The sequence below is a fragment of the Anas acuta genome, chromosome 8, assembly GCF_963932015.1.
Source record: "Anas acuta chromosome 8, bAnaAcu1.1, whole genome shotgun sequence".
Lineage (NCBI taxonomy): Eukaryota > Metazoa > Chordata > Aves > Anseriformes > Anatidae > Anas > Anas acuta.
The window spans coordinates 18,641,419-18,663,099 of NC_088986.1; the positions used below are offsets into that span (position 1 = coordinate 18,641,419).

At 37.0% G+C, this 21,681-nt stretch overlaps 1 long non-coding RNA gene across 1 annotated transcript in view; it reads left to right on the plus strand.

Moving 5' to 3' along the window:
* The window catches only part of LOC137859987 (uncharacterized), a 69,400-nt gene that overhangs the window by 14,935 nt on the left and 32,784 nt on the right, over nt 1–21,681 (plus strand). Inside the window, exon 2 of the long non-coding RNA XR_011098703.1 lies at nt 16,514–16,616. This is a non-coding gene — a long non-coding RNA (uncharacterized lncRNA). The remainder of the gene's footprint in view (nt 1–16,513; nt 16,617–21,681) is intronic.

The window sequence follows — 21,681 nt, forward strand, 5'->3', positions numbered from 1 at the left end:
GTTTCTACCTTTTTTCCTCTTCCTGAAATGCACTGGAATGCATTTCAAAGTACTATTGGCTGCTGTCCTCTGAAATTTGAAATTTACTTGTTTGTTTTTTGTTCTTAGTACTCCCTTTTTATTCTTTTGTGATATTAAAATCAAGTAGGTCTTGTTTGAAATGCATAGGACTAGGGAATTGATGCTTCCCTGAACATGTTGTGTTTTAATAGAGGATAAACATCACAATGAACAGAGCAGGGTTTAGGATAGGTGATTTCCAGGGATTCATTCCACCTTTATCATTCTGTGATGCTATGATTTGAAAGTGCATAGTAAAGTAATCCTCACCTTGTTTCATCGTCTTGGTATGCAAGTTGTATTAAGTCAGACACTCTTATGCTTCAAAGAATGGAGATAATACACACAACTGTATATTTCCTTTCTAAATCTGAAGTAGTGAGTCATACAAAGTATATACAGGATCCTTGACTAAAGTAGCATGACTTTGTGTCACTGTATGCATATTGACATAACATGGAAGGAGGTGTAGGGGCCTTTGTAAGAACGTAAGTGTGAGCCTCCAAGTCAGATTTTTGAATGACTTGTTAGAAGAACTAATACAATCCATCTGTCCATAGAGGAGGATGGACAGGAGAGGACAGTATTTGATGGGTCATTTTCATCTGAAAGTACAGTTTCAGCTAACTTCCTGTTGAAATACCCTATACAAGTACATTTTCTACAATGTAAAGAAAAAGATGTGGAAAATATGAAGAATATGTGGAACCACAGAAAACATTAAAAAAAAAAACACAAACACATTAACGTGAGAATTTAAAAATGTGATCACTTCAGCTGTCTAAAAGACAACTGAAATATGACTTGATTAAAAGCCAAATCCCTTTCAATAATATTTATAGGGACTCTAACTTAGTAGAGAAATTCACAATTAAAAGGTGCTAAATGCACCTTTTGTCAGACAGTCAAACTGGAACTGTGTTGGGTTGGGAAAGGAAATAAGAGCAAAAAATATTTTAAAAGGAAAAAATCTATTAAGAAAAATAGTAGAGTCACAGCTACTTTTCATTTCAAAATTTCTTCAGAACAAGTTTTCTAGGAGCACATAGTTCAGTTGAACACAATATTAGACTCAAAGAAATATTCAGTCAAAATTAATGGCATGTTATTTAGGTAGAAAATTATTTCTCCTCCCCTCTAATCATTATATAGAACAACAAGGACTGTATCCACCCCATACAAGAAGTTCATGTGGCTTCTGTATTTAATATATTTCAAAATGATATTATTTCTGTTCCAGGAAATCTACCATGGGGGGTGAGTGGGAAAGACAAGACAAAACAGACCCTGAAATTCTGAAAAACTAGAAATATCAGGGAAAATAAATGTCAATTTCTACCAAAATACACATGAAGAAATAATTTTGCTAGGCAAGTTTGAAAACGTTTCACACTTGCTTTTTATTTTCTTTCTCTCTTTAAAACACATAACTGTCTAGAAGATAATGATTATCTGCTTGTTTTGTCTAATACCTGGAACAGGAAGTTATTCTCGATGTACCCCAGAAGTCTCCTGGGTTGCTCACAGCCTGCTGTGTAGTTTTCCCAGCAGACATCTGGGTGGTTGAAGTCCCCATCAGGATGAGAGCATGCAAGCGTGACACTTCTTGTAGTTGAAAGCAGACTACCTCATTCACAGGTTCCCCTTGATTAGGTGACCTGTAGTAGACCCCAACCACAAGCTGGCCTTTAGTGGTGTGGCTTTTAACTCTCACGCACAAGCTCTCAACTGTCCGTGGCTGTTCCTCAGAGGCAACTCTTCACAGTCAATCACTTCCCTAATGTAGAGGGCAACACCCTGTCCCTTCCTTCCCTGTTTATCCTTTCTGAAGAGTTTGTAGCCCTCTGTTCCAATATTCCACTTACGTGATCCATCCCACCATGTTTTGGTGATAGCAATTAGGACAAATCTGTCTAATTGCACCATAGTTTCCAGTTCTTCTTGCTTGTTTCCCATGCTGTGTGCATTGTTGTAGAGGCATTTCAGCTGGGCAATCAGTTATATTGCTGTCCTAGAATCTTTCTTGATTGCACTGGGACAGTTCAGAGGCATTTACCGGCCATTACTTAGAGATAGTGTTCTCAGGTATGATTTTTTTCACTCAGATGTACATCCCCTTCCCCCACCACACCTAGTTTAAAGCCCTCCACACAAGCTCAGCCAGCTTACTGCTCAGAACACTATTGCCCCACCTGGACATCTGTGCCCCATCTAGCGTCAACATGCCTGGTCACTCAAAAGTGCATCCAGGGTCATACAACACACTTTTCTGGTGAAAATGCGGATGATAGGGAAATGGCCATCTTTGCATAGTATCATTGCAGTGGACATCCAAATGTTGCTCTACTTTTCATATTGTTTTATAAGAGAAGACAAAAATTTCTTTTTGTCATGAAGAAAAAAAGGAATGTTTCTAACAACAATCTTAGATAATGACCTGTCAACAACATTATGAATTCTATCATTCCTGAAATGGGTTTTGCCTTTAAAAAGGCAAAGTAAAAAGTAAAATTAAAAAGTAAAATTAAAAAAGTAAAAGTCCCAAGGCTTTGTAAAGACTGCACAACTCAGGGTCTTGGGACTTTTTCAGTTCTGTCTCAGTCTGAGCAGATTTTAGCTTTGATAACAGTTGTTTAGCAAGCAGATAATTTTGCCTTTCATATATTTATTTTTCAGGATTATTTTAGAGAAGAAAAAAAAAAAAAGTTATTTTATTCAGTGTATATTGAGTTGCCTCTTTCTTCCAGAATAAAATTTTGTGCAGAAGATTTTAGGTATGGAGTGATCCCAGGGTTCTCAAAAAAGAAATGTAAATCACAATAGACAATCATTGGTTACAGGGAGGAAGCCTCATATTGCTCAGGTAAAACCATAAAACCAGTTTTAGAGATAACAATGAGAAGACAACAGCTGAATAATAGCAAACAAATAGGAGAGTGTTGACAGACTCTGCTAGGAAAATGTATAAAAAAAAAAAAAACAAAATGGATCTCAAGAATGAGGAAGAAAATAAAAACATTATCCCCCTCCTGGCAAAGAGGAAGATACCACGAATATCCCAGTTCTCCCGGTCAAGGCTTCAGGGTGTTGAAATATGCCAGCACTACCTGAATAGACACCATCAGCCTTAAACCCAGAGGACCATTGGGTGATCATAATATTCAAGAATGTAGGTCAGTCCTAGGAGGTTTATGTTTTGTATAACACCTTAAATTGTGTTATTAAGTCATTCTTAATTAGTTTGGGCTGTAAATCTTTGTTTAAATGGACTAGATCTGACATTTTTTGTAATTTGAATTATGATCTTAATTAACAATATTCTTGGCTTTCCATACTGCATTTAGCCCATAAGTGCAAAAACCTTTGCAAAATTCAAATGTTCATGTCAGGAACTTTCCACTTATGTACTATTAATAAGGTTCAAAGAAGCATTTAACTACTTATAATTCTATAGTGAAACAATGGTAGGACTGTGGATTAATATTGGTATGTCTCATCAGATTCAGCTTTTAATGATTTACACTTGTTTACATTATTTTATGATGTATCCATTTCATACAGTTGGTTGTTTTGTTGTTCTTTGTTTTGTTGTTTTATTATTTATTTAATGAAGTTATATTGTGCTTTGCAAATATGTGTCACTGGTGAGCTGCTATATGGTAGCTAAAGCTGAACGACTAAACCAAATGTCGTTAGAAATAATCCATTTGTAATTCTTCAATCCCCTACAATAAGGAAAGTATTTAATTTCCTCCCTTCCTCAAACCTCATTGCCAAAGGAAATCCACATTAAAGGAAGAACAAGAAGAATATTGACCTTTTCTCTTCAAGTAATACTTACTAATTATGACACATTCTGACCACTTAATCAGTGTATTGTAAGATAATTGTTCCCTGCAAGGATCAGGATGTATTTTGCTGCAGGTGACATTATTCAGTAACCATGGACTACTTAAACTGTCACATTTTTTGTTCTTGATGTGCTTTCAAGGACTGAAAAACGACTAACCTACGTAGGAGTGTTAAGTTCATGACCAAAGCCACAGTATTTGTGTCAAAGATAAAATCATCAGGAAGCAGGAAAAGTGGGACTGCCCCTCAAAGGAAGGGGACACAAGGGAGATTGCAACACTGTCAGGGCAGTGTTTTCCCTGTTGAAGGCACAGTACCGCTGTACCCAAGCAGGGCAAGAAGAACAGGTTTGGTGACAGGTCCAACATTCATCTGACAAATGAGGGATAACGAGTTAGGTCTGAGCAGAGCCCAGCCAATAACTGAAGATAAGAAGGTGCCAGGGCTTGACATAGGCTTTCCAACAAGCATAGCTCAGGTGAGGGTGGGGTTTAGGGGACTGAACTGCAATGGAGATCTTGGGCCACTGGCAGAGAGTTGAGCTGAGGGGTCCCATGAGAGGCTGGTCATGTCAATTACAGACTATTGATGCAGTCAGGGCCATGATATACATTTAAATTGTCAAAAAATATACCAAGTAATCATAGAATCACAGGATGGTTGAGGTTGGAAGGGATCTAGAGATCATATGGAAGGATCCTCTGGAGTAGAGGATGAGGATTACCTCCATTTACCTGCTGGCAATGCTTTTCCTGATGCACCCCAGAATACCATTGTCCATCTTGGTCACAGGGGCACATTGCTGGGACAAGGTCAACTTGTTGTCCACCAGGACCTACAGATCCTTCTCTGAAGAGATACTTTTTCTGCAGGTCAGCCCCCAACCTTAACTAGTGCATAGCATTTTTCCTCCCTAGGTGAAGGATCCTCTTTAAGATGAGGAAATGGACTTAAGTTGTGCCAGGGGAAGTTTAGGTTAGATATTAGGAAAAAATTCTTCACTGAAATTGTTGTGGAGTACTGGAACAAGCTGCCCAGGGAAGTGATTGAGTCACCCTCCTTGAAGATCTTTAACAAATGTGTAGATGTAGAACTTAGTGACATGGTTTAATGGTGGGCTTGGCAGTGAAAAGATTAAAGGTTGGGCCAGATGACCTTAGAATTCTTTTCCAATATAAATGATTCTATGATTCTATGATCCTGCATTTGCCTTCATTGAATTTCAAGAAGTTCCTCTTTGCACATATCTCCAACCTGTCAAGATAGTTTTGAATGGCAGCATAGCCCTCTGGGGTATCAGCCACTCCCAGTTTTGTATCATCAGCAAACATGCTGAAGGTGCACTCTTCTCCATCATCAAGGTCATTGATTAAAAATTTGAACAAGACTGGACCCCATATTGACCCCCAGGAGACACTGCTAGCTACAGACCTCCAACTAGACTCTGTGCCACTGAGCATAATCCTCTGAGACCTGCCTTTCAGCCAGTTCTTAGGCAAAATCTAATTCTTAAACTGTTTTGACATTTTTATGATTGGAACTGCATTTCTTTTACTAGCATGGTAATCTAGATTCCATTTAAAATAATCATTTATATTTTCTCATTGCTCTTTTTTTTTTTTTTTTTTTTTTTTCTGAATTTAATTAGAGTGTTCCTAGGATTGAAAAAAAATGGGTTTGGGGGGGAACTTGTAAAACAAGTTGTAGCATAGTGGAGAGATTATAACCTTGGGCTTTTTTAAATTAAATGAAAGTGAAGGGTAAAAATTAAAAGTGTGATGTGCAAGTAATAATCTCACTTCAAGCACAGAAATTCATAAACTGGAATATTATGCAAGTCTTGTTAAAAGTTATAACAGAGTTGTGTAGAGTTATTATTTCTACTTCAGTGTTCTGTCCTTTAGCTATTCCAGTAATATGATTGAGCATTTTGTGTCTGCAGAGTGTTTTGAATTAGAAAGCTACTAACCGTGCAAAATATGTAATGGTAAAACTTCTTTCTTAAAAGTACTGCTAGGAATCCTTTCAAATTCACTCTTGACTTTCTGAGCTGTTACCCTCTATACTGGAGGGAAACAATAACATTAAATATATATCTTTTTTCTGGAAATCTCCACTTTTATCTTTGCAGTAGCTTTTTATGGGGTTTTGTTTTTTATTTGTAATTACTGCATGGAGTCCAAATGCACCATAGAAATGGAAAATCATCTGCATAAGCATGTTTATCATTCCCTTGAGGTGTCTGAATAATGCATCTGTTGAGTTTGGTCTTGAAATTCAAAGTAGACTGTCCTAAATTCACTTTCCAAAACTCTCACCAGTATGCATCCATGGTAAATTCCCCCATTTTTCCAGCACCACTGAAATAAAAATTATGTAGACCCTTTTTAATTGGAATGTTGCTATGGTGAGGTCAACCATAGTAGTGGTTCATAGAGAAAAAAAATAAATATAAAAATCAATCAAGCAAACAAGCAAACAAAGCACTTGGCATATCACAAGTGTCAGAGCACTCTTTTTATCTAAGCTTTCTGCTATGGTGAAAGGCAAGCTCATTTTTCCTTCATGCTGATCTTGTGCTGCAATATTCCAGGCTGTCTAAACCAACAGTAATAAAGAAGGAGCCCTTATGGGCACCCGGTGTTTTCTGTGACTGGACTCATTTGCGAAAAAGGAGTACTGTGTCTGTGATACTTCTGGGTTATGACATTTTGAAGAGAGGGACACCAGCCTTTCCTCAGATTCTATAAAAATATACTACCACCAGAAATGGAAGTTTCAGGCTACCCAGAACAGATGCTGATGAAACAATGTCAGAGATTACAGGCAGAAATGAGATTCTTTTTATGCCCATAACTTTTTAAGAAGACAAACAAGAAAACAAACAAAATATAACATGCTGAGTCTGTTTTGCCTATGACAATAATTGCTGAGTGATCTCCTTGTCCTTATCTCAAACCTTCAGCCCTTTGCATCATATTTTCTCCCCTTTTCCCCTTGAGGAGGGGGAATGAGAGAGCAGTTGTGGTGAAGCTCAGCTGCCCACCTGAGTAAAACCACCACAGTTATGTAGAGCAAGACAGTAATTGTGGGTAGATAACTTCGGAAATAATAGGAAAACAATTCTGAAAAGATACTTTCAATACTGTTACACAGTTCTCTCTTTTTTTCTTTTTTCTTTTTTCTTTTTTTTTTTTAATTGTTGTTTTGCTTTAATATTCAGCCTAGATTACTTTTTGTTTCTTACTTTTATGAACATAGTATAAGCAATATGAACATAGTAAAAGCAAATATTTTGTCATTAAAACACTTTGTTTTAGAAATAAATAATATTTTTATACCTCTGTGGTTTCTCATTGCTCTATATGAAGCAGCATTTTTATTCCAAGACTCTCAGTAAAATTCTTCAGTTTAAAAATTTGAAAATGTCAATGACCATTGGAATTCCAGATGCCAAATTTATGGATGCAAAGATCTCAGACAAAAGGGGATATGACATGCCTGAGAACCTGACAGATGATAGAGATCCACATCAAGACCTATCACAGTAAATTAGGCTTGAAGCAAGGTTCCTTGATGCCTGACTCTTCTGAGGGGAATGCAATGTTGCAGCACTGCTGACTTAAATGCCAGAACAATGTCAGCTTTGCATCAACATTTGGGATTGCACCAGTGACAATGTACAATGTACTACATATATGTATATATTTGTAAACAGGTAACATTTTCATTTTTTTTTCAGCATCCATGTACTATATACAAATGGTTATATTGAAGCTGATCAGTCTAGCCCAATCCATGTCTCCTTTTTTTTTTTTTTTTTTTTTTGGTTGGTTGGTTTTGTTTGTGGTTTGGGATTTGTGTTGAGATGAGGATTTTTCTTTCTGTGTGTCATTTTACATTTGTCTAAATTGAGTTTCCTCTGTATCTGCCTTGGCAACATATTCAGTATTATGAGTGCTTCCTGCAATTTTTCACAACTGGCCCTAGTGTTTACAACACTCAATACTGATCTGATCTTGAGGTCAATACTTCACCGTTTTCTTCTATTTTGTTTATTTTCCCTAAGTTTATATAGAAAGCTGAAAACATATAATTATATAAATAATTTTGCTGAGATATTTATGCCATATTTTCCATTATATGGATCTCAGTCATCAGTAAACATGTATGGCAAGTACATTATGGGAGATGTATTTTTATGTGAGTTAGATACAGAAATAAACTCTGTCTTGAGACTGGAGGTATCACAATAAAATCTTATGTTTTTAGTATTTTAGGAATATCATTTGGCATTCTCTCCCTATTCACCAAGACTCTTTTTTTTTTCTTTTTTTCTTTTCCAAACAGAGCTAGAGATTCCTCTAAGCTGGGCTTTGTCACAGCTTTCTGTGTAACATTACTTGTGAAGGCAACTTCCAGTGACATAATGAAGGATTCAGACTTGCCACTCCCCTCAAAAATTGTCGTGGATTTGGTCTAATAACTGACTCGGACCTTCAAAGGCCTACACTGTCACTAATACTTGGGAAAGAACAGGTTTACGATTTATGCAAACACAGAAAATTTGATAGCAGCAACCCTGCTTTTTTTTCCCAATGTCATGGTGAAATAAAATCCCCTTACATTCAAAATCTTGTTACAGGAAAAAGGGATACACCATATACATATCCTGGAGTGAAAAATTTATATCTACTCAGATTAATGTTTTAGCTGTTTTACAAAGTTTTGGTAATCTACAATTTTTAATAGTCCAGGAGATCTAATCAGTACAGAAAAGCATAATTAGTAACACAGTGAAAATCCAGATAAAAAGCCTTCCTATATACAAAACTTTTTTGTGTTTGTGGTGGGTGGGTGGGTATGTGAGTGTGGGTGCTTGTGTGAGTGTGTGAGTGCACGCATGTTATTGTCACAGCTTATATTTCATCTTTTCTTAGGAAGAAAGTGATGGGGTAGGGTGTGATCAGTCTTCATGGATCATCCCAATGTCTCTGACAGAATGAATGCAATGTTAATATTAGGTGTATGGAGGGGTTTCCTTCTCATGTAAACTGGAAATTGTTTTAACAACTTCTTTCAATAGAGTCTACCTCCTTTTCATTGTTTTCTCCCTGAAAACTTGATGACAAGCACTAGCTCCTCAAGCCTTCATTGGCATCAAGGGCTTACATTTTACAGTGATTAGTCAGATCTGTTCTTTACAAGCCATTCCCTGAGTTTAAGACAGAAGCATTTAGAGAAGTGGCACTTGACCACTAGAAAGTTCATAGAATCATAGAATATCGCAAGTTGGAAGGGACCCATAAGGATCATCAAGTCCAACTCCTGGCACCACACAGGTCTGCCCAGAAGTTTAGACCATGTGACTAAGTGCACAGTCCAAACACTTCTTAAACTCCGACAGGCTTGATGCAGTGACTACTTCCCTGGGGAGCCTGTTCCAGTGTGCGACCACCCTCTCAGTGAAGAACCTCTTCCTGATGTCTAGCCTAAACCTCCCCTGCCTCAGCTTGACACCATTCCCATGGGTCCTATCACTGGTGATTAAGGAGAACAGATCGGTGCCTGCCCCTCCACTCCCCCTAGTAAGGAAGCTGTAGACTGTAATGAGGTCTCCCCTCAGCCTCCTCTTTTCCAGGCTGAACAGGCCAAGTGACCGCAGTCTCTCCTCATACGTCTTCCCCTCTGGGCCCTTCATCATCTTTGTCACCCAGACTGGAGAAGATAAAAAAAAAAAAAAAAAGACCTCAGCTGCTTCTTGTATATCTTCCCCTCCAGGCCCATCACCATCTTCATCACCCTCCTCTGGACATTCTCCAACAGTTTTAATACTTTTTGTACTGTGGTGCCCAGAACTGCACACAGTACTAGAGGTGAGGCTGCACCAACACAGAGTAGAGTGGGACAATCTCTTCCCTTGACCGACTAGTAATGCCGTGCTTAATGCACCCCAGGATACGGTTGGCCCTCCTGGCTGCCAGGGCACACTGCTGGCTCATAACTTTTCAGGTAAAGGCCAGCACACAAACTACTAAGACTTTGTACTTGTCATATCAATACAAAAACCTTTCAAAGTAAAGTCAAAAATCTTGTTTAGTGTGCTACAGTAGTAGATTGGGTTTACATGGCAAGGTTTTTGTATCTGGAGTGGGAGAAGCTGCAGGGGTGGCCTCTGTGAAGAGATCCCCATGTCATACCAGATCCACCTCCAGCCAGCTCCTAAGGGATCCAACGCTGACCAGCACTGAGCAAGTGAGCAATGCTGGTTGTGCCTCAGAAAGCAGAGTTTAAAAAGGGGAAAAAAAAATCAAAATGCTGCACAACAGCAGCTGGGAGAGAGATGTGAGAACCAGCCCTGCAGCTGCCGAGGTTGAGTGCAGAAGGAGGGCAGGAGGTGCTCCAGGCATGCAGTAGAAGTTCCCCTGTGGCCTGTGGACAGGCCCCTGGTGGAGCAGGCTGTCCCCCTGCAGCCCATGGGTCCCACATGGAGCAGATCTCCACGCTGCAGCCCGTGGAGGAGCCCCCAGTGGAGCAGGTGGATGTGGCCTGGAGGAGGCTGCAGCCCATGGAGAGCCCCCGCAGGAGCAGGCCCCAGGCTACAGCTGCAGCCGTGGAGAGGAGCCCACATAGGAGCAGGAGGTCTGCGGGGAGCTGCCAGCCGTGGTGGACCCATGCTGGAGCAGTTTGCTCCTGACGGATGGACCCTGGGGTACAGAGCCATGTTTGGAGCAGTTTCTGAAGAGCTGCTGCCTGTGGGCAGGCCACACAGGATCAGTTTGGGAAGGATGGCATCCCGTGGGAGGGGATTGACAAGGCCTCTGTAAATTGGACTTTCAAACTACTTTCACCAAGATAAATAAAGTAGAAAATGTCAATTTTTGTGCATAGGAGGTCTTTCCTCACTTATAAAGGTAGAGGAGTGTCATTTTGTGTATAAGCATATTTCCATCAAAAAATATTCCAGAAAACAAAAACAAACACAAAAACATAATTTTGATTTTCCATATGATTTTTTTTCTTATGGAAAGCTTAGGTTTTGTAAAAAATATGCTTTAGCCCCTGTAACTGCTACATGTTTTTCTTGCTGAATTTGTTCCTTAGACAGTAGAACTTAGATTAGAGCACAGAAAACAGCTGAGCGGAAAACATAAATTCCTTATCACCTTGTCTACCCATACAAATTTCAAAAATATAGTGTCTTTGTCATTAGTTGCAAAGAGTAGTATTTTTTGCAGCAGTATCTTGTTGAATATTTGCTGAGCTTTTTCTAATTTTATAGTAATTAAAATAAAATTTAAGGAGTTCATAGGTATGAGTTAAATCAATAGATAATAAAAAGCTATTCATCTTCTGCCCCTTGAAATAATTGAAGCTTTTCCTTTTACTTCCCCAAATTCCTACAGTAGAATTAAGCACACAAAGGAGACTCATTTAATTAAATTGTGGTTGAATGAAGAAAAGAGCTTATGTTGTTTAAGCTGAAGTAGGTATTTGGGGAGAAATGGGACACTTAGAAAATCCCATTATTGTTGTATTTATTAAAAACAACAGGTGACAGCCCTCACAGCTAATCACATGTATCTCATGCATATGCTGATACACAATATACTTGCATATTTTGTTAATAGATTTGCAATTAGCATAGTTACAGACATTTATAATACCCAGAGATAAAATTGAAAAATCCAACAGGTTTAACAGCCATTAGGTTTTTCTAAATATGTGATTCAGCAGTAAGTAGTTTAGAGAGTTGTAATTTATAACAATAGCTATATGATTGGTCTAGATGTGACAATTTTAGACTCTTGCATTATTCATTTTCATGTTATCTGTTACAAATCATAGTGCACTTCAGTTTTCTTATGCAGCATACTTAACTTCTTGTGTATGGTACTCTAGTTTTTAATATTGTCATTTTGGCTCCAGTAGAACTGAAAATAAAATAAATGTAAGAATTTTAAACTTACAGGTACTTACAGGATAAGCTAAGAACTGAAGTTGTGTAATTTAGATTAGATAAATAACTGCCTTTGCAGGTTATTTGTAGGATTTCACATTCTTTCTTTCTCTGCTGTTCTGCAGTGGAAATGACTGCAGAATTTCAAGGTGTGACCTTACTTTCGTCACCTTTGAGAAAATTAGCTTTTTATTGCACACATTTATTTCCAGGGAATTCATGCTATTGATTTTTTCACTTCTTTTATCCTGTCAGTATCACAGAGTCACAGAATCACAGAATGGTTGAGGTTTGAAGAGATCTCTGGAGGTCATCTGGTCCAACCTTCTTGCTCAAGTAGAGCCATTAGGGCAGGTTGCTGAGGACTACATCCAGATGACTTCTGAAGATATTCAGGGAGAGAGACTTCACAACTTCTTCGGGCACTCTGTGCCAGTTCTTGGTCACCACCCCAGTAAAAATTTTCCTGAGGTTCTGATGGAACCTCCCATTACTTCTTCTCATATCACTGGGCACCACTGAAAAGAGACCGGCACCATTCTCCTTGCACCCTCCCTTCAGGCATTTATATGCATTGATAAGATCATAGAATCATAATCATAGAATGGCTAGGGTTGGAAGGGACCTAGGATCTAGTTCCAAGGATCAAAGGATCATCTAGTTCTAAGCCCCCTGCCATAGGTAGGAATGCCACCCGCTAGATTAGGTTGCCCGGAGCCTCATATAACATTGATGATCTTGAACACCTCCAGAGATGGGGATCCACAACCTCTCTGGGCAACCTGTTCCAATCCTAACCTACCTCTGAGTGAAAAAATTCCTTCTAATCTCTAATCTCTCCTCTTTTAGTTTAAAACCATTCCCCCTTGTCCTGTCATTATCTGTCTATCTATTTAAAAAGCCCTTCTCCATCCTTTGTATAAGACCCCTTTAAGTATTGATAGGCTGTGATGAGGTCACCCTGGAGCCTTCTCTTCTGTAGGCTGAACATCCCCAGTTCTCTCAGCCTTTCTTCCTAGGAGATCATCTTTGTCGCCTTCCTCTGGACCCGCTCTAACACCCCCACATCCTTCTTGTGCTGGGGACTCCAGACCTGGATGCAATAGTCCAGGTAGGGCCTCACAAGGGCAGATCAGAGGGAGACAATCACCTCCCTCAATCTGCTGGCCACTCTTTTGATGCAGTCCAGGATGCAGTTGGCCTTCTGGGCTGCAAGATTCTCTCATGATCCTTTTGTCCCAGCTCTCTTAACCCTGAATCATAGAATCATAGAATTACAGAATATCCCAAGCTGGAAGGGGCTTACAAGCATCACTGAGTCCATCTCCTGGCCCCACACAGGACTACCTAAAAATTAAACCATATGTCTATGTCGTCTTCTTGAACTCTGGCAGGATTTCATAGGATAGAGTCCCTTCATCATCTTAGTTGTGATTTGCTTGATTCTCTCCAGCATGTCCACGTCTCTCTTGTACTGGGGAGCCCAAAACTAGGCACGTAACCCAATGCAGCTTCATTAGTGCTGAGTGGAAGGGAAGGTTCACCTCCTTCAACATGCCTGCAAGACTTTGCCTAAGGCAGCCCAGGATACCATTAACTTTTTTTTTGCAGCAAGGACACATTGCTGTCTCATGTAAGTGCCTTCTTTTGAGGTGGAAATTTCCAGAAGCTGCCATCAAAAAGTTGCTTGAATTGATTACTATATAGGGAATTCATCCTGCTTGACTAGTTTGGAAATGTATTTATTTTGGTAGCTTAATCAGCTATAACCAGAGAGTAGGAGAAATCTACATATTTGTAAAGGAATGGCCTTGTTTCAGCAAGAGCCTTATCTACTGATCATGTATGAGATCATTTATCAGTTGTGCACTGTACAGGTTAATACTAAGTGTATAATCAGATTTTAACTCTGAAAATCTTTTAACGGTGAAAATCTTACCTACCCAGTTTTTGGTTTTCATACTTTTCTAGAAATACCTGCAAAAAAATCAGAATTGGTCAAGACTCAGCCTAAAAACCAATAACTGTTCCTTCCAAATCTTAATTTATTTTTAGAATTTGCATTATAGATTAATGACTTTCAATAACTATAAGAAAAAAAATGCTGTGAGATAAGCTTTTTTTAATTATTATTATTTTAACCGGAACAGTGATATGTATACAAATAAATAAAATAATAAATATATTAGCACAATACCTAACTCATAATTCCCATCTGAGACTTTATAAAGAGGTTAAAAGGAGATTAATTTTGAAACTCTTAAAATAGAATCTCACTTCTTATCAGAAATAGACCTAGCAAGTCAAACTGAATTTCAGCATTTGTAGGCCAAAACTTGTCTCTTCTGTCTGTAGCTACTATTAAAGATAAAAAATTTTACTTCTTGCAGTTTTCTGGGGGGAGAAACTGGAGTTATTGCTCTTAAAGGTGAAGCTCTGATTAGATTCTGACACAGCTACTTCCAGATACAGGAGGCAGAAATACTTGCACGTCTATAAACACATGCATAAATAAGGCAGTTGAGAAATAAATGAAGTATATTTGAGTCTAATGTGTCTGGGTGAGTTACTGATTGGGCTATGCAGGTGACATATTGTTGCAGAGCACAGTTAAAGCCTTTTCCCTAGTTACAAGTTGGAATACAAAAGGTGAATGTAAGTCTTGCTTCCGGGCGTGTGTCTTAGAATTTAGAAATAGCAGGTTGTGCTGGAAGAGCTCCAGCCAGGCAATTTAACCCTTGTCCCATTCAACGATCTGACCTTACTGAACATATTATTGCAAGACATGTCCTTGGTTCAGTTTTAGAAAGCATGCTGAAAGAGCTTCAGTCAGACTATAAAACTTCACTAGAAAATATCCTTCAAGTGATGTTCAGGGCAGACAGAATAATGTACAGCAGGTCATTTGAAATTCTGCCTTGAAATAAGTCTCCCATGGATATACAACTTATGTTGCAGGGCAGTATTTATATTTGAAACTCTACAGTCATTGGCTTCCTGACTGCTCCAGACACAGAAGAAAGTAAAAGCCTAAAATAATGCTATCTGAAATTAGTTTTTGCAAGAACAACTACAATAGATTAAATGATAGGGAGAACATTTTTAACAAATCTATAACATATCTATGAATATGATAAAAGTTTGCATTTTTTATCTACAAATTCATCTATAAGAGACACGCTTTTACTCATCTAGTGTGGATGTTTTCACTAATTAGCTGGAAATACAGAACACCAGCTTGATCTTGTAAGATCCTTAAGGTTAGTTTCAAAGTCCACTAATAAGAAGGCTCACTGAAGACTCTTTCAGCAAATGGGATCACAAATGTGGCCCATTCAGCTTACTCCATCAAAGTTGGTCATATTTCAGTAGCTTGTGTTATTTTGCACAAATTAGTGACTGAGTCTTAAATGGACAAGAAATTCCCAAACTGCTCAAAAGCGTTAGCATTATCATTCTAGTAGGCTCTTTAACTGTGTGGTAATTTGGTGTTGTGGGTTAAGCCTGGCATAGCTGCAAGAGCAAGATTTTATTTGTTACAGTTGTAAATCATGGAAATAATGGTCTTCCGTGACAGCTGTGAGCTATTGCTATATTCAGTTCTCTGTATTGCTCAAAGACTTATTTTTGGCTGGTTATCAGTCTTATCCATCTTAATTCTGTAATGAATGTAATAAAACACTCATATTTCTTTTTGTGGCAGTGGCAAATTAGGTTTGAAATATAAAACATTTAAAAAAACAAAACCACAAACTTATTTTTAGTTGTCTTTTTATTTTAATGTGAAAGTTTAAATATTCTTAAATCATTTAATTAGGGCTACCAAATTTGCAGGATAGACAAACCATATGCAATAATTACAGAAAAAGGATAATTTATTGCAAAAATATATTTACTTTCTAATCAGACTTTTTTTTTTCCCCCATGCTTTTCTTGAGTCTTTACAAAGACTGCACAGATACCATTGTAAAGTAGAAAGCCTTTAGGAAGCAGACTGCAGGGAACAGTGGTCTCCATGCTAACTATTCCATTACCAGAACATTTTTCAGAGGTCAAATTAATGGATAAAAAGCAGGGAACTTCAATGCCAGCTGGTCTGTAGATAGTAAGAACAATCAGACAAACAGTTTAGGTTACTAGCTGGTGGTAATACAGCAAAATGTTGCAAAAATCAGACCTTTTAATTGGATGAAATAATGTGTTGAATTTGTTTATAAATTGCAAATTTCTTATTAAAAACCTGTATATATAAGTTATAAATAGTTATTAATATCTGGAAAGGGATAATTCCTAATTATTATGGTTTTATTTTAATTGTTACATCTCACAATGATATCATCGTGGATTTCATGTTGGGGAAGAGGAAGAAGAACAAGAAAAAGAACAATAAGAACAAGAATAAAAATAAGATGAATGGTATTTGTTTTTATCTTTTTTTAACCCTCAGCACAAAGAAAAAAATATGTTGGTCTTTTTGTCAAATACTTCATCAAGTATACTTCAGGTTTAGAGAAAAAAAATGTAATTTTTTCTTCCCAGCATTTCAGTGGGTTTTGCTTCAACATAGCTTGCTTTTATTTTATATGGCATGTATGTGTTATATTTGAACAATAAGTAGTATTTCTATTTTTTTCCCAATAGCTTCATAGGATTCTATGCTTCTTTTAAAGTAAATGGTACACAAGTGGAGAGTATCCACCCGGAAAATTACAGACTGCAACAGGAAGATAAAGCAATAAAGGCGGTAAGATATAATATGCATTTTTATATTTTAAAAATACTAAACAACAAAAAATAATTTTCTAATGCTTATGAAAGCATTATGAATTTTCTAATCCTTATGAAATTCCATCAGAATTAGTAAAGATGGACGTTCACTCTTCATTCATAGAAGGGCACCTATTGGAAAACCAGTACAAGTTTCTTTATAGAGAAGTACCTCAGGAGATATTTCAAGGGTTAAGAAATCATATCATAGAATCATAGAATGGTCTGGGTTGAAAAGGACCTTACAGATCATCTAGTTTCAACCCCCCTGCTCTGGGCAAGGTTGCCAACCAGCAGAGCAGGCTGCCCAGAGGCCCAGCCTGGCCTTGAATGCCTCCAGGGCTGAGGCATCCACAGCCTCTCTGGGCAACCTGTTCCAGTGCCTCACCACCCTCTGAGTGAAAAACTTCCTCCTAATTTCTAACCTAAATCTCCCCTGTCTTAGTTTAAAACCATTCCCCCTTGTCCTATCACTATCAACGCATGTAAACAGGCGTTCCCCCTCCTATTTATACGCTCCCTTCAAGTACTGGAAGGCCACAATGAGGTCTCCCCGGAGCCTTCTCCAAGCTAAACAAACCTATTTCCCTCAACCTTTCTTCAGAAGAGTTTTCAATTAAGCTAGATATAGAGCATAAATCTGCCATGACATTTAAACTGAGAATTTTCGGGATTACTGTTGTGAGGTAACCCTCACATCAAATAAACACCTATGCTACACGGATATTATGAGGAAAAGGTCTTGCTCACTACAATCATTTTAAAATGTTTTTTAAATGATTTCTCAAGGTGCTTGATTAGATAAATTATTGTAAGACTGATTAGTTCTGTGAAGAAAGTCTCTTATAATAGATGATAAACTATGTATATGTTTTATTTTATACATTTTGCAGTAGCAGAACCGTGTGTTATTTACCATAGTCCTTTACTTCATTTATAGTTTTCATCTGAGTGAGTTGGAAGGACTCTGCATTTTGAGGGAAAGATATATTATTTAATTCCTTACTATGTGTTCATTTTCCATTCATGATTCTGATTGTCAGATTCCTCTTGAAGTTGCTAGGCTCTCTGTTTCTACAGAGAGAACTGGTAAACTGCCCAATTTCAGCATTCATACACTTTATTCAGAAGTTATCAGTAAATTTCAGTAATTTTTGTTTATCTTTTTAGCTGAGAAAGCTTTGTAAGATTAGATTGATTTAAAAGTCTTTTGTCCTCATTTTGCTCTTCTATACTTGAATAATTTTCAGTCCACCTTTTTTTTTTAGTGATGGAAAATTTCTCTAGAAATTTCTCTAGAAATTTTCCACTAAGACATGTTTCCTGAGCACAACTGTTTCTTTGGGGGAGGTTTCAATTACGGATTTAATTAATTTTCACTATGAAGTATGAATTTAGGTATTAAGTGCAATCGACATCTTTCACCATTTTTTATGAGAAAGGTAGTTTGTGGCATATTGAAAATCCAGCACTGAAGAATTACAAGTGCCTAAGGACTAATTATTAAATCAGTAACTCATTTTATGCCTGAGGTTCAGCAGCTTGTCCTTATGGTATCTGAGTTGCTTGAATCATGTATAATTAAAAACCAAACCCCAAAAAAACAACACTAAGATATGTAAAGGGACTACTGAAAATATCCATTCTCCATTTAACAATTCTTCAGTGATTTCAAATGAAATGTAAATGTTATAGAATCATAGAGTCACTGACATCATTGACCACTAGAAAGTTCATAGAATCATAGAATCATAGAATATCCTGAGTTGGAAGGGACCCATAAGGATCATCAAGTCCAACTCCTGGCACCACACAGGTCTACCCAGACATTTAGACCATGTGACTAAGTGCACAGTCCAATCACTTTTTAAATTCAGACAGGCTTGGTGAAGTGACTACTTCCCTGTTCCAGTGTGCAACCACCCTCTTGGTGAAGAGTATTATGTAATTGTTATTGTTACTGTTATTGTTATTATTATTTTGTAATCATATGCATGTAAACAAATCTCTCTAATATCTGTTGGACTGGATGATCTTTAAAGGTCCCTTCCAATTGAACTATTCTATCTCTGGATGAAAGTATTAATTTGAAGATTGACCCTTTTACTTCTATTAATCTAGACTTGAGATTTTTTTTTGTTTTCATTCCTTTCTACTTTCATACTTGAAAACGCTCTTAAATTCTGTCCTGTGTTTTAAATAGTCTGATCAGGAAAAAGACTGATGGCTGAACTGTCTGGAGATTATTTTTAGAATTAATATTAGGTGGAGAAAAATAATAGTTTGTTTTTTAATGTGACAATAATTCATAAAAGTCTCCTTTCATTTTCAAAGGAATGAGTCATGCTCTGACTCACAAAATGTAGCTGGGTTTCTGTTGAGGGTGAATATGAGAAGCTGTTACAGTTATCTTCAGTGCTGGATGAAATAGCATGTAATACATTTTCAGGACATCCAAAATGCTTTCAATATCATATTTCTTGCAATGTGAAGCTATCAGAATACTTACCAGATATAATGTTTTTGTTTAAAGTGCTTTCAATCAACTGAATGGCTTAACTGAAGAAATGCTATCTCTAAGGTTTTTAGCAACATCAATTGTGTGGATCATTTTGCTGTGACTTCCAAAAAAATAATAATAATAAAAGATGCATATTTAAGAATGCATAATTGCCTGTCTGTCAACCCATGCAGTGCAGCACCTGGAGAAGAATTTCTGGGATTGTCTGAAATTCCCACCAGGAAAGGCCTAGAGCATTTAATCAAATGCTTTGTTGTTGTGAAGGTGGCAGGACTTCAATCAACCACTTTTCTCAAGTTGGTTTGTTTCAAAGCTGTTCACCATCTCAAATCAGCCTGTTGTCTCATTTATGCAGACTCATTGTGGAGTCCCAGGATCACCCAGGGAACTGGTGACTAAGGATGTGTACACAGACCACAGTTATTACTATAACAAATTCTTGAAATTCGTCCTTATTACATAGTTTTAACTTAAACGCATGGATCCTGAAATTCATGAAAAGCTAACAAGAAGTCTATTGCCTACTTGATATCCATAGCCTCAGGTTAGAACTCTGGCTGTGTTTACAAAGACTAGAAGAAGCTTGTTCATATTTACCACAAGTGAAGGCAGTTCAGATAGTAAAGGTATCTAACTCACTCGTTGTAGCTTTTCTGAAAACTTGGTTCATATCTTCCCTTGCCTGAGGAGATCAACCTGCATTCCTCAAGAGGAATGACCAAAACACGGGCTATAAATTAGTCTCAGATAGGAGCATATATATATATATATATTTTCATTCTTGACAGTTCATATAAAAAACTTTGAACGTATTTTTATGTAGAAATAAATGTCAGAGAGTTACTGGGTCAGAGTGAGAAGGCAGCAAATGGGAATGATGAAATTTAGAAAAGAAGAAATCTGTTTTCTTTCAGTTTCAGGCTGCCTGATGAAATTTACATTAAATATTTATGGCATAAGCATGCACACATACCTGGGAGGCAGCACAACAGTTACCTGTGCTGTGTGTATAAGGCATGTGTCAAGCTACTGAGCACTGTGCAACATACCAGGTGGAAACAGAGAAACACACATAATGAAGGACAACTTTAAAATGCAGTTCACTAGCAACAAACTAATTTCATTAGGTAACTGAATAAGTAAGAGCCATGGAGATTTTCAGAACTTTTTTTTATATTATTTAGTTGTTTTTGTGTGTGTGTGTGTGTGTGTGTTTTTGTTTTGTTTTTGTTTTTGTTTATTTGGTCAGTTGGTTGGTTGGTTTTGTTTTTAATCTGGGAGACTTTGTTCTACCTATGTACTCAGAATCACAGAATCACAGAATTTTCTAGGTTGGAAGAGACCTCAAGATCATCGAGTCCAACCTCTGACCTAACAGTATACTCTTATGTGTCTTTGCCTTTAACTGAGTAGGAAAAAAGGTGCTCAGTAGAAGATTGTTTCACTGATTTTCTTTCAATGTTCTTTAGCAGGAAATGAGCTAGGTAACTCATTAGACCATGTGGAATTGGCTGGGGGACAGTGATCCAGATTGTGAAAGAAGGCCAATTGAGACTGAAAAAAAAAAAAAAACACATAAATTTAACTTTTATTTATTTATTTATTGTTTTGTTTTGATTTATTTTATTTTATTTTATTTTATTTTATTTTATTTTATTTTATTTTATTTTATTTTATTTTATTTTATTTTATTTTATTTTATTTTATTTTATTTTATCTAGTGCTTTCCCTTTCTGTTCATACCAGCTCCACATAGCTTGAATGGAAAGATGTAAAACCTCTCAAGTTATTATGAATGAATATCTAGAAGAGAGATAAATATATAAATATTAATATAAATATATAAATATTTATTTTTTTTGTGTGACTATGCATTTTTTTAAGTACATAGATTTCAGTGTTGCTTCTTTTCAAAGTCCTAATTGTTTGGCTCTTTTGGCTCTTTTGCATTTGCACTGCTTTAGTGAACTAGTATGTCTTTCATACAATCTATTTTATATTTGGCTCCTTCAGCACATCTTTTTTGATTGTATGAGGTCAAACTCATTTTGATTGTATGATATGCATTGACTATCAATGCATAGGTATTTTTGGACTATCGGTCAGAGTACTTATGACCTGGGGAATTGCTGATCTGACATTTTATTTGTTTGTTTTTTCCCCTTTTTAATTTTGTATTTTATGTAAACCATGTAAAACCATGGTCAAGGGCAGCTTGATTTTCTTTGAGCTTAAACACACACATTGCTGTATACATATATGTATATATACATATAATAACATTAAAAAATATATTAAAAAAAATAAAAACAGTCACTGTATTTTAAATATTTGTGATCAGCAATAACAGAAATGTCTTTGTTTGCTTTGGAAAACTCATACATACATGTTCACATTTCTTGCTGAAAACTGTCTTTTCAACCTGAATAAGTGATACTTCTAAGAGTATGGTGCCCAGAAGACAGTTCATAGAACAGGTCATAGGCATTTGCTTTTTAAAAATAGGCAAGAGTGAAGGACA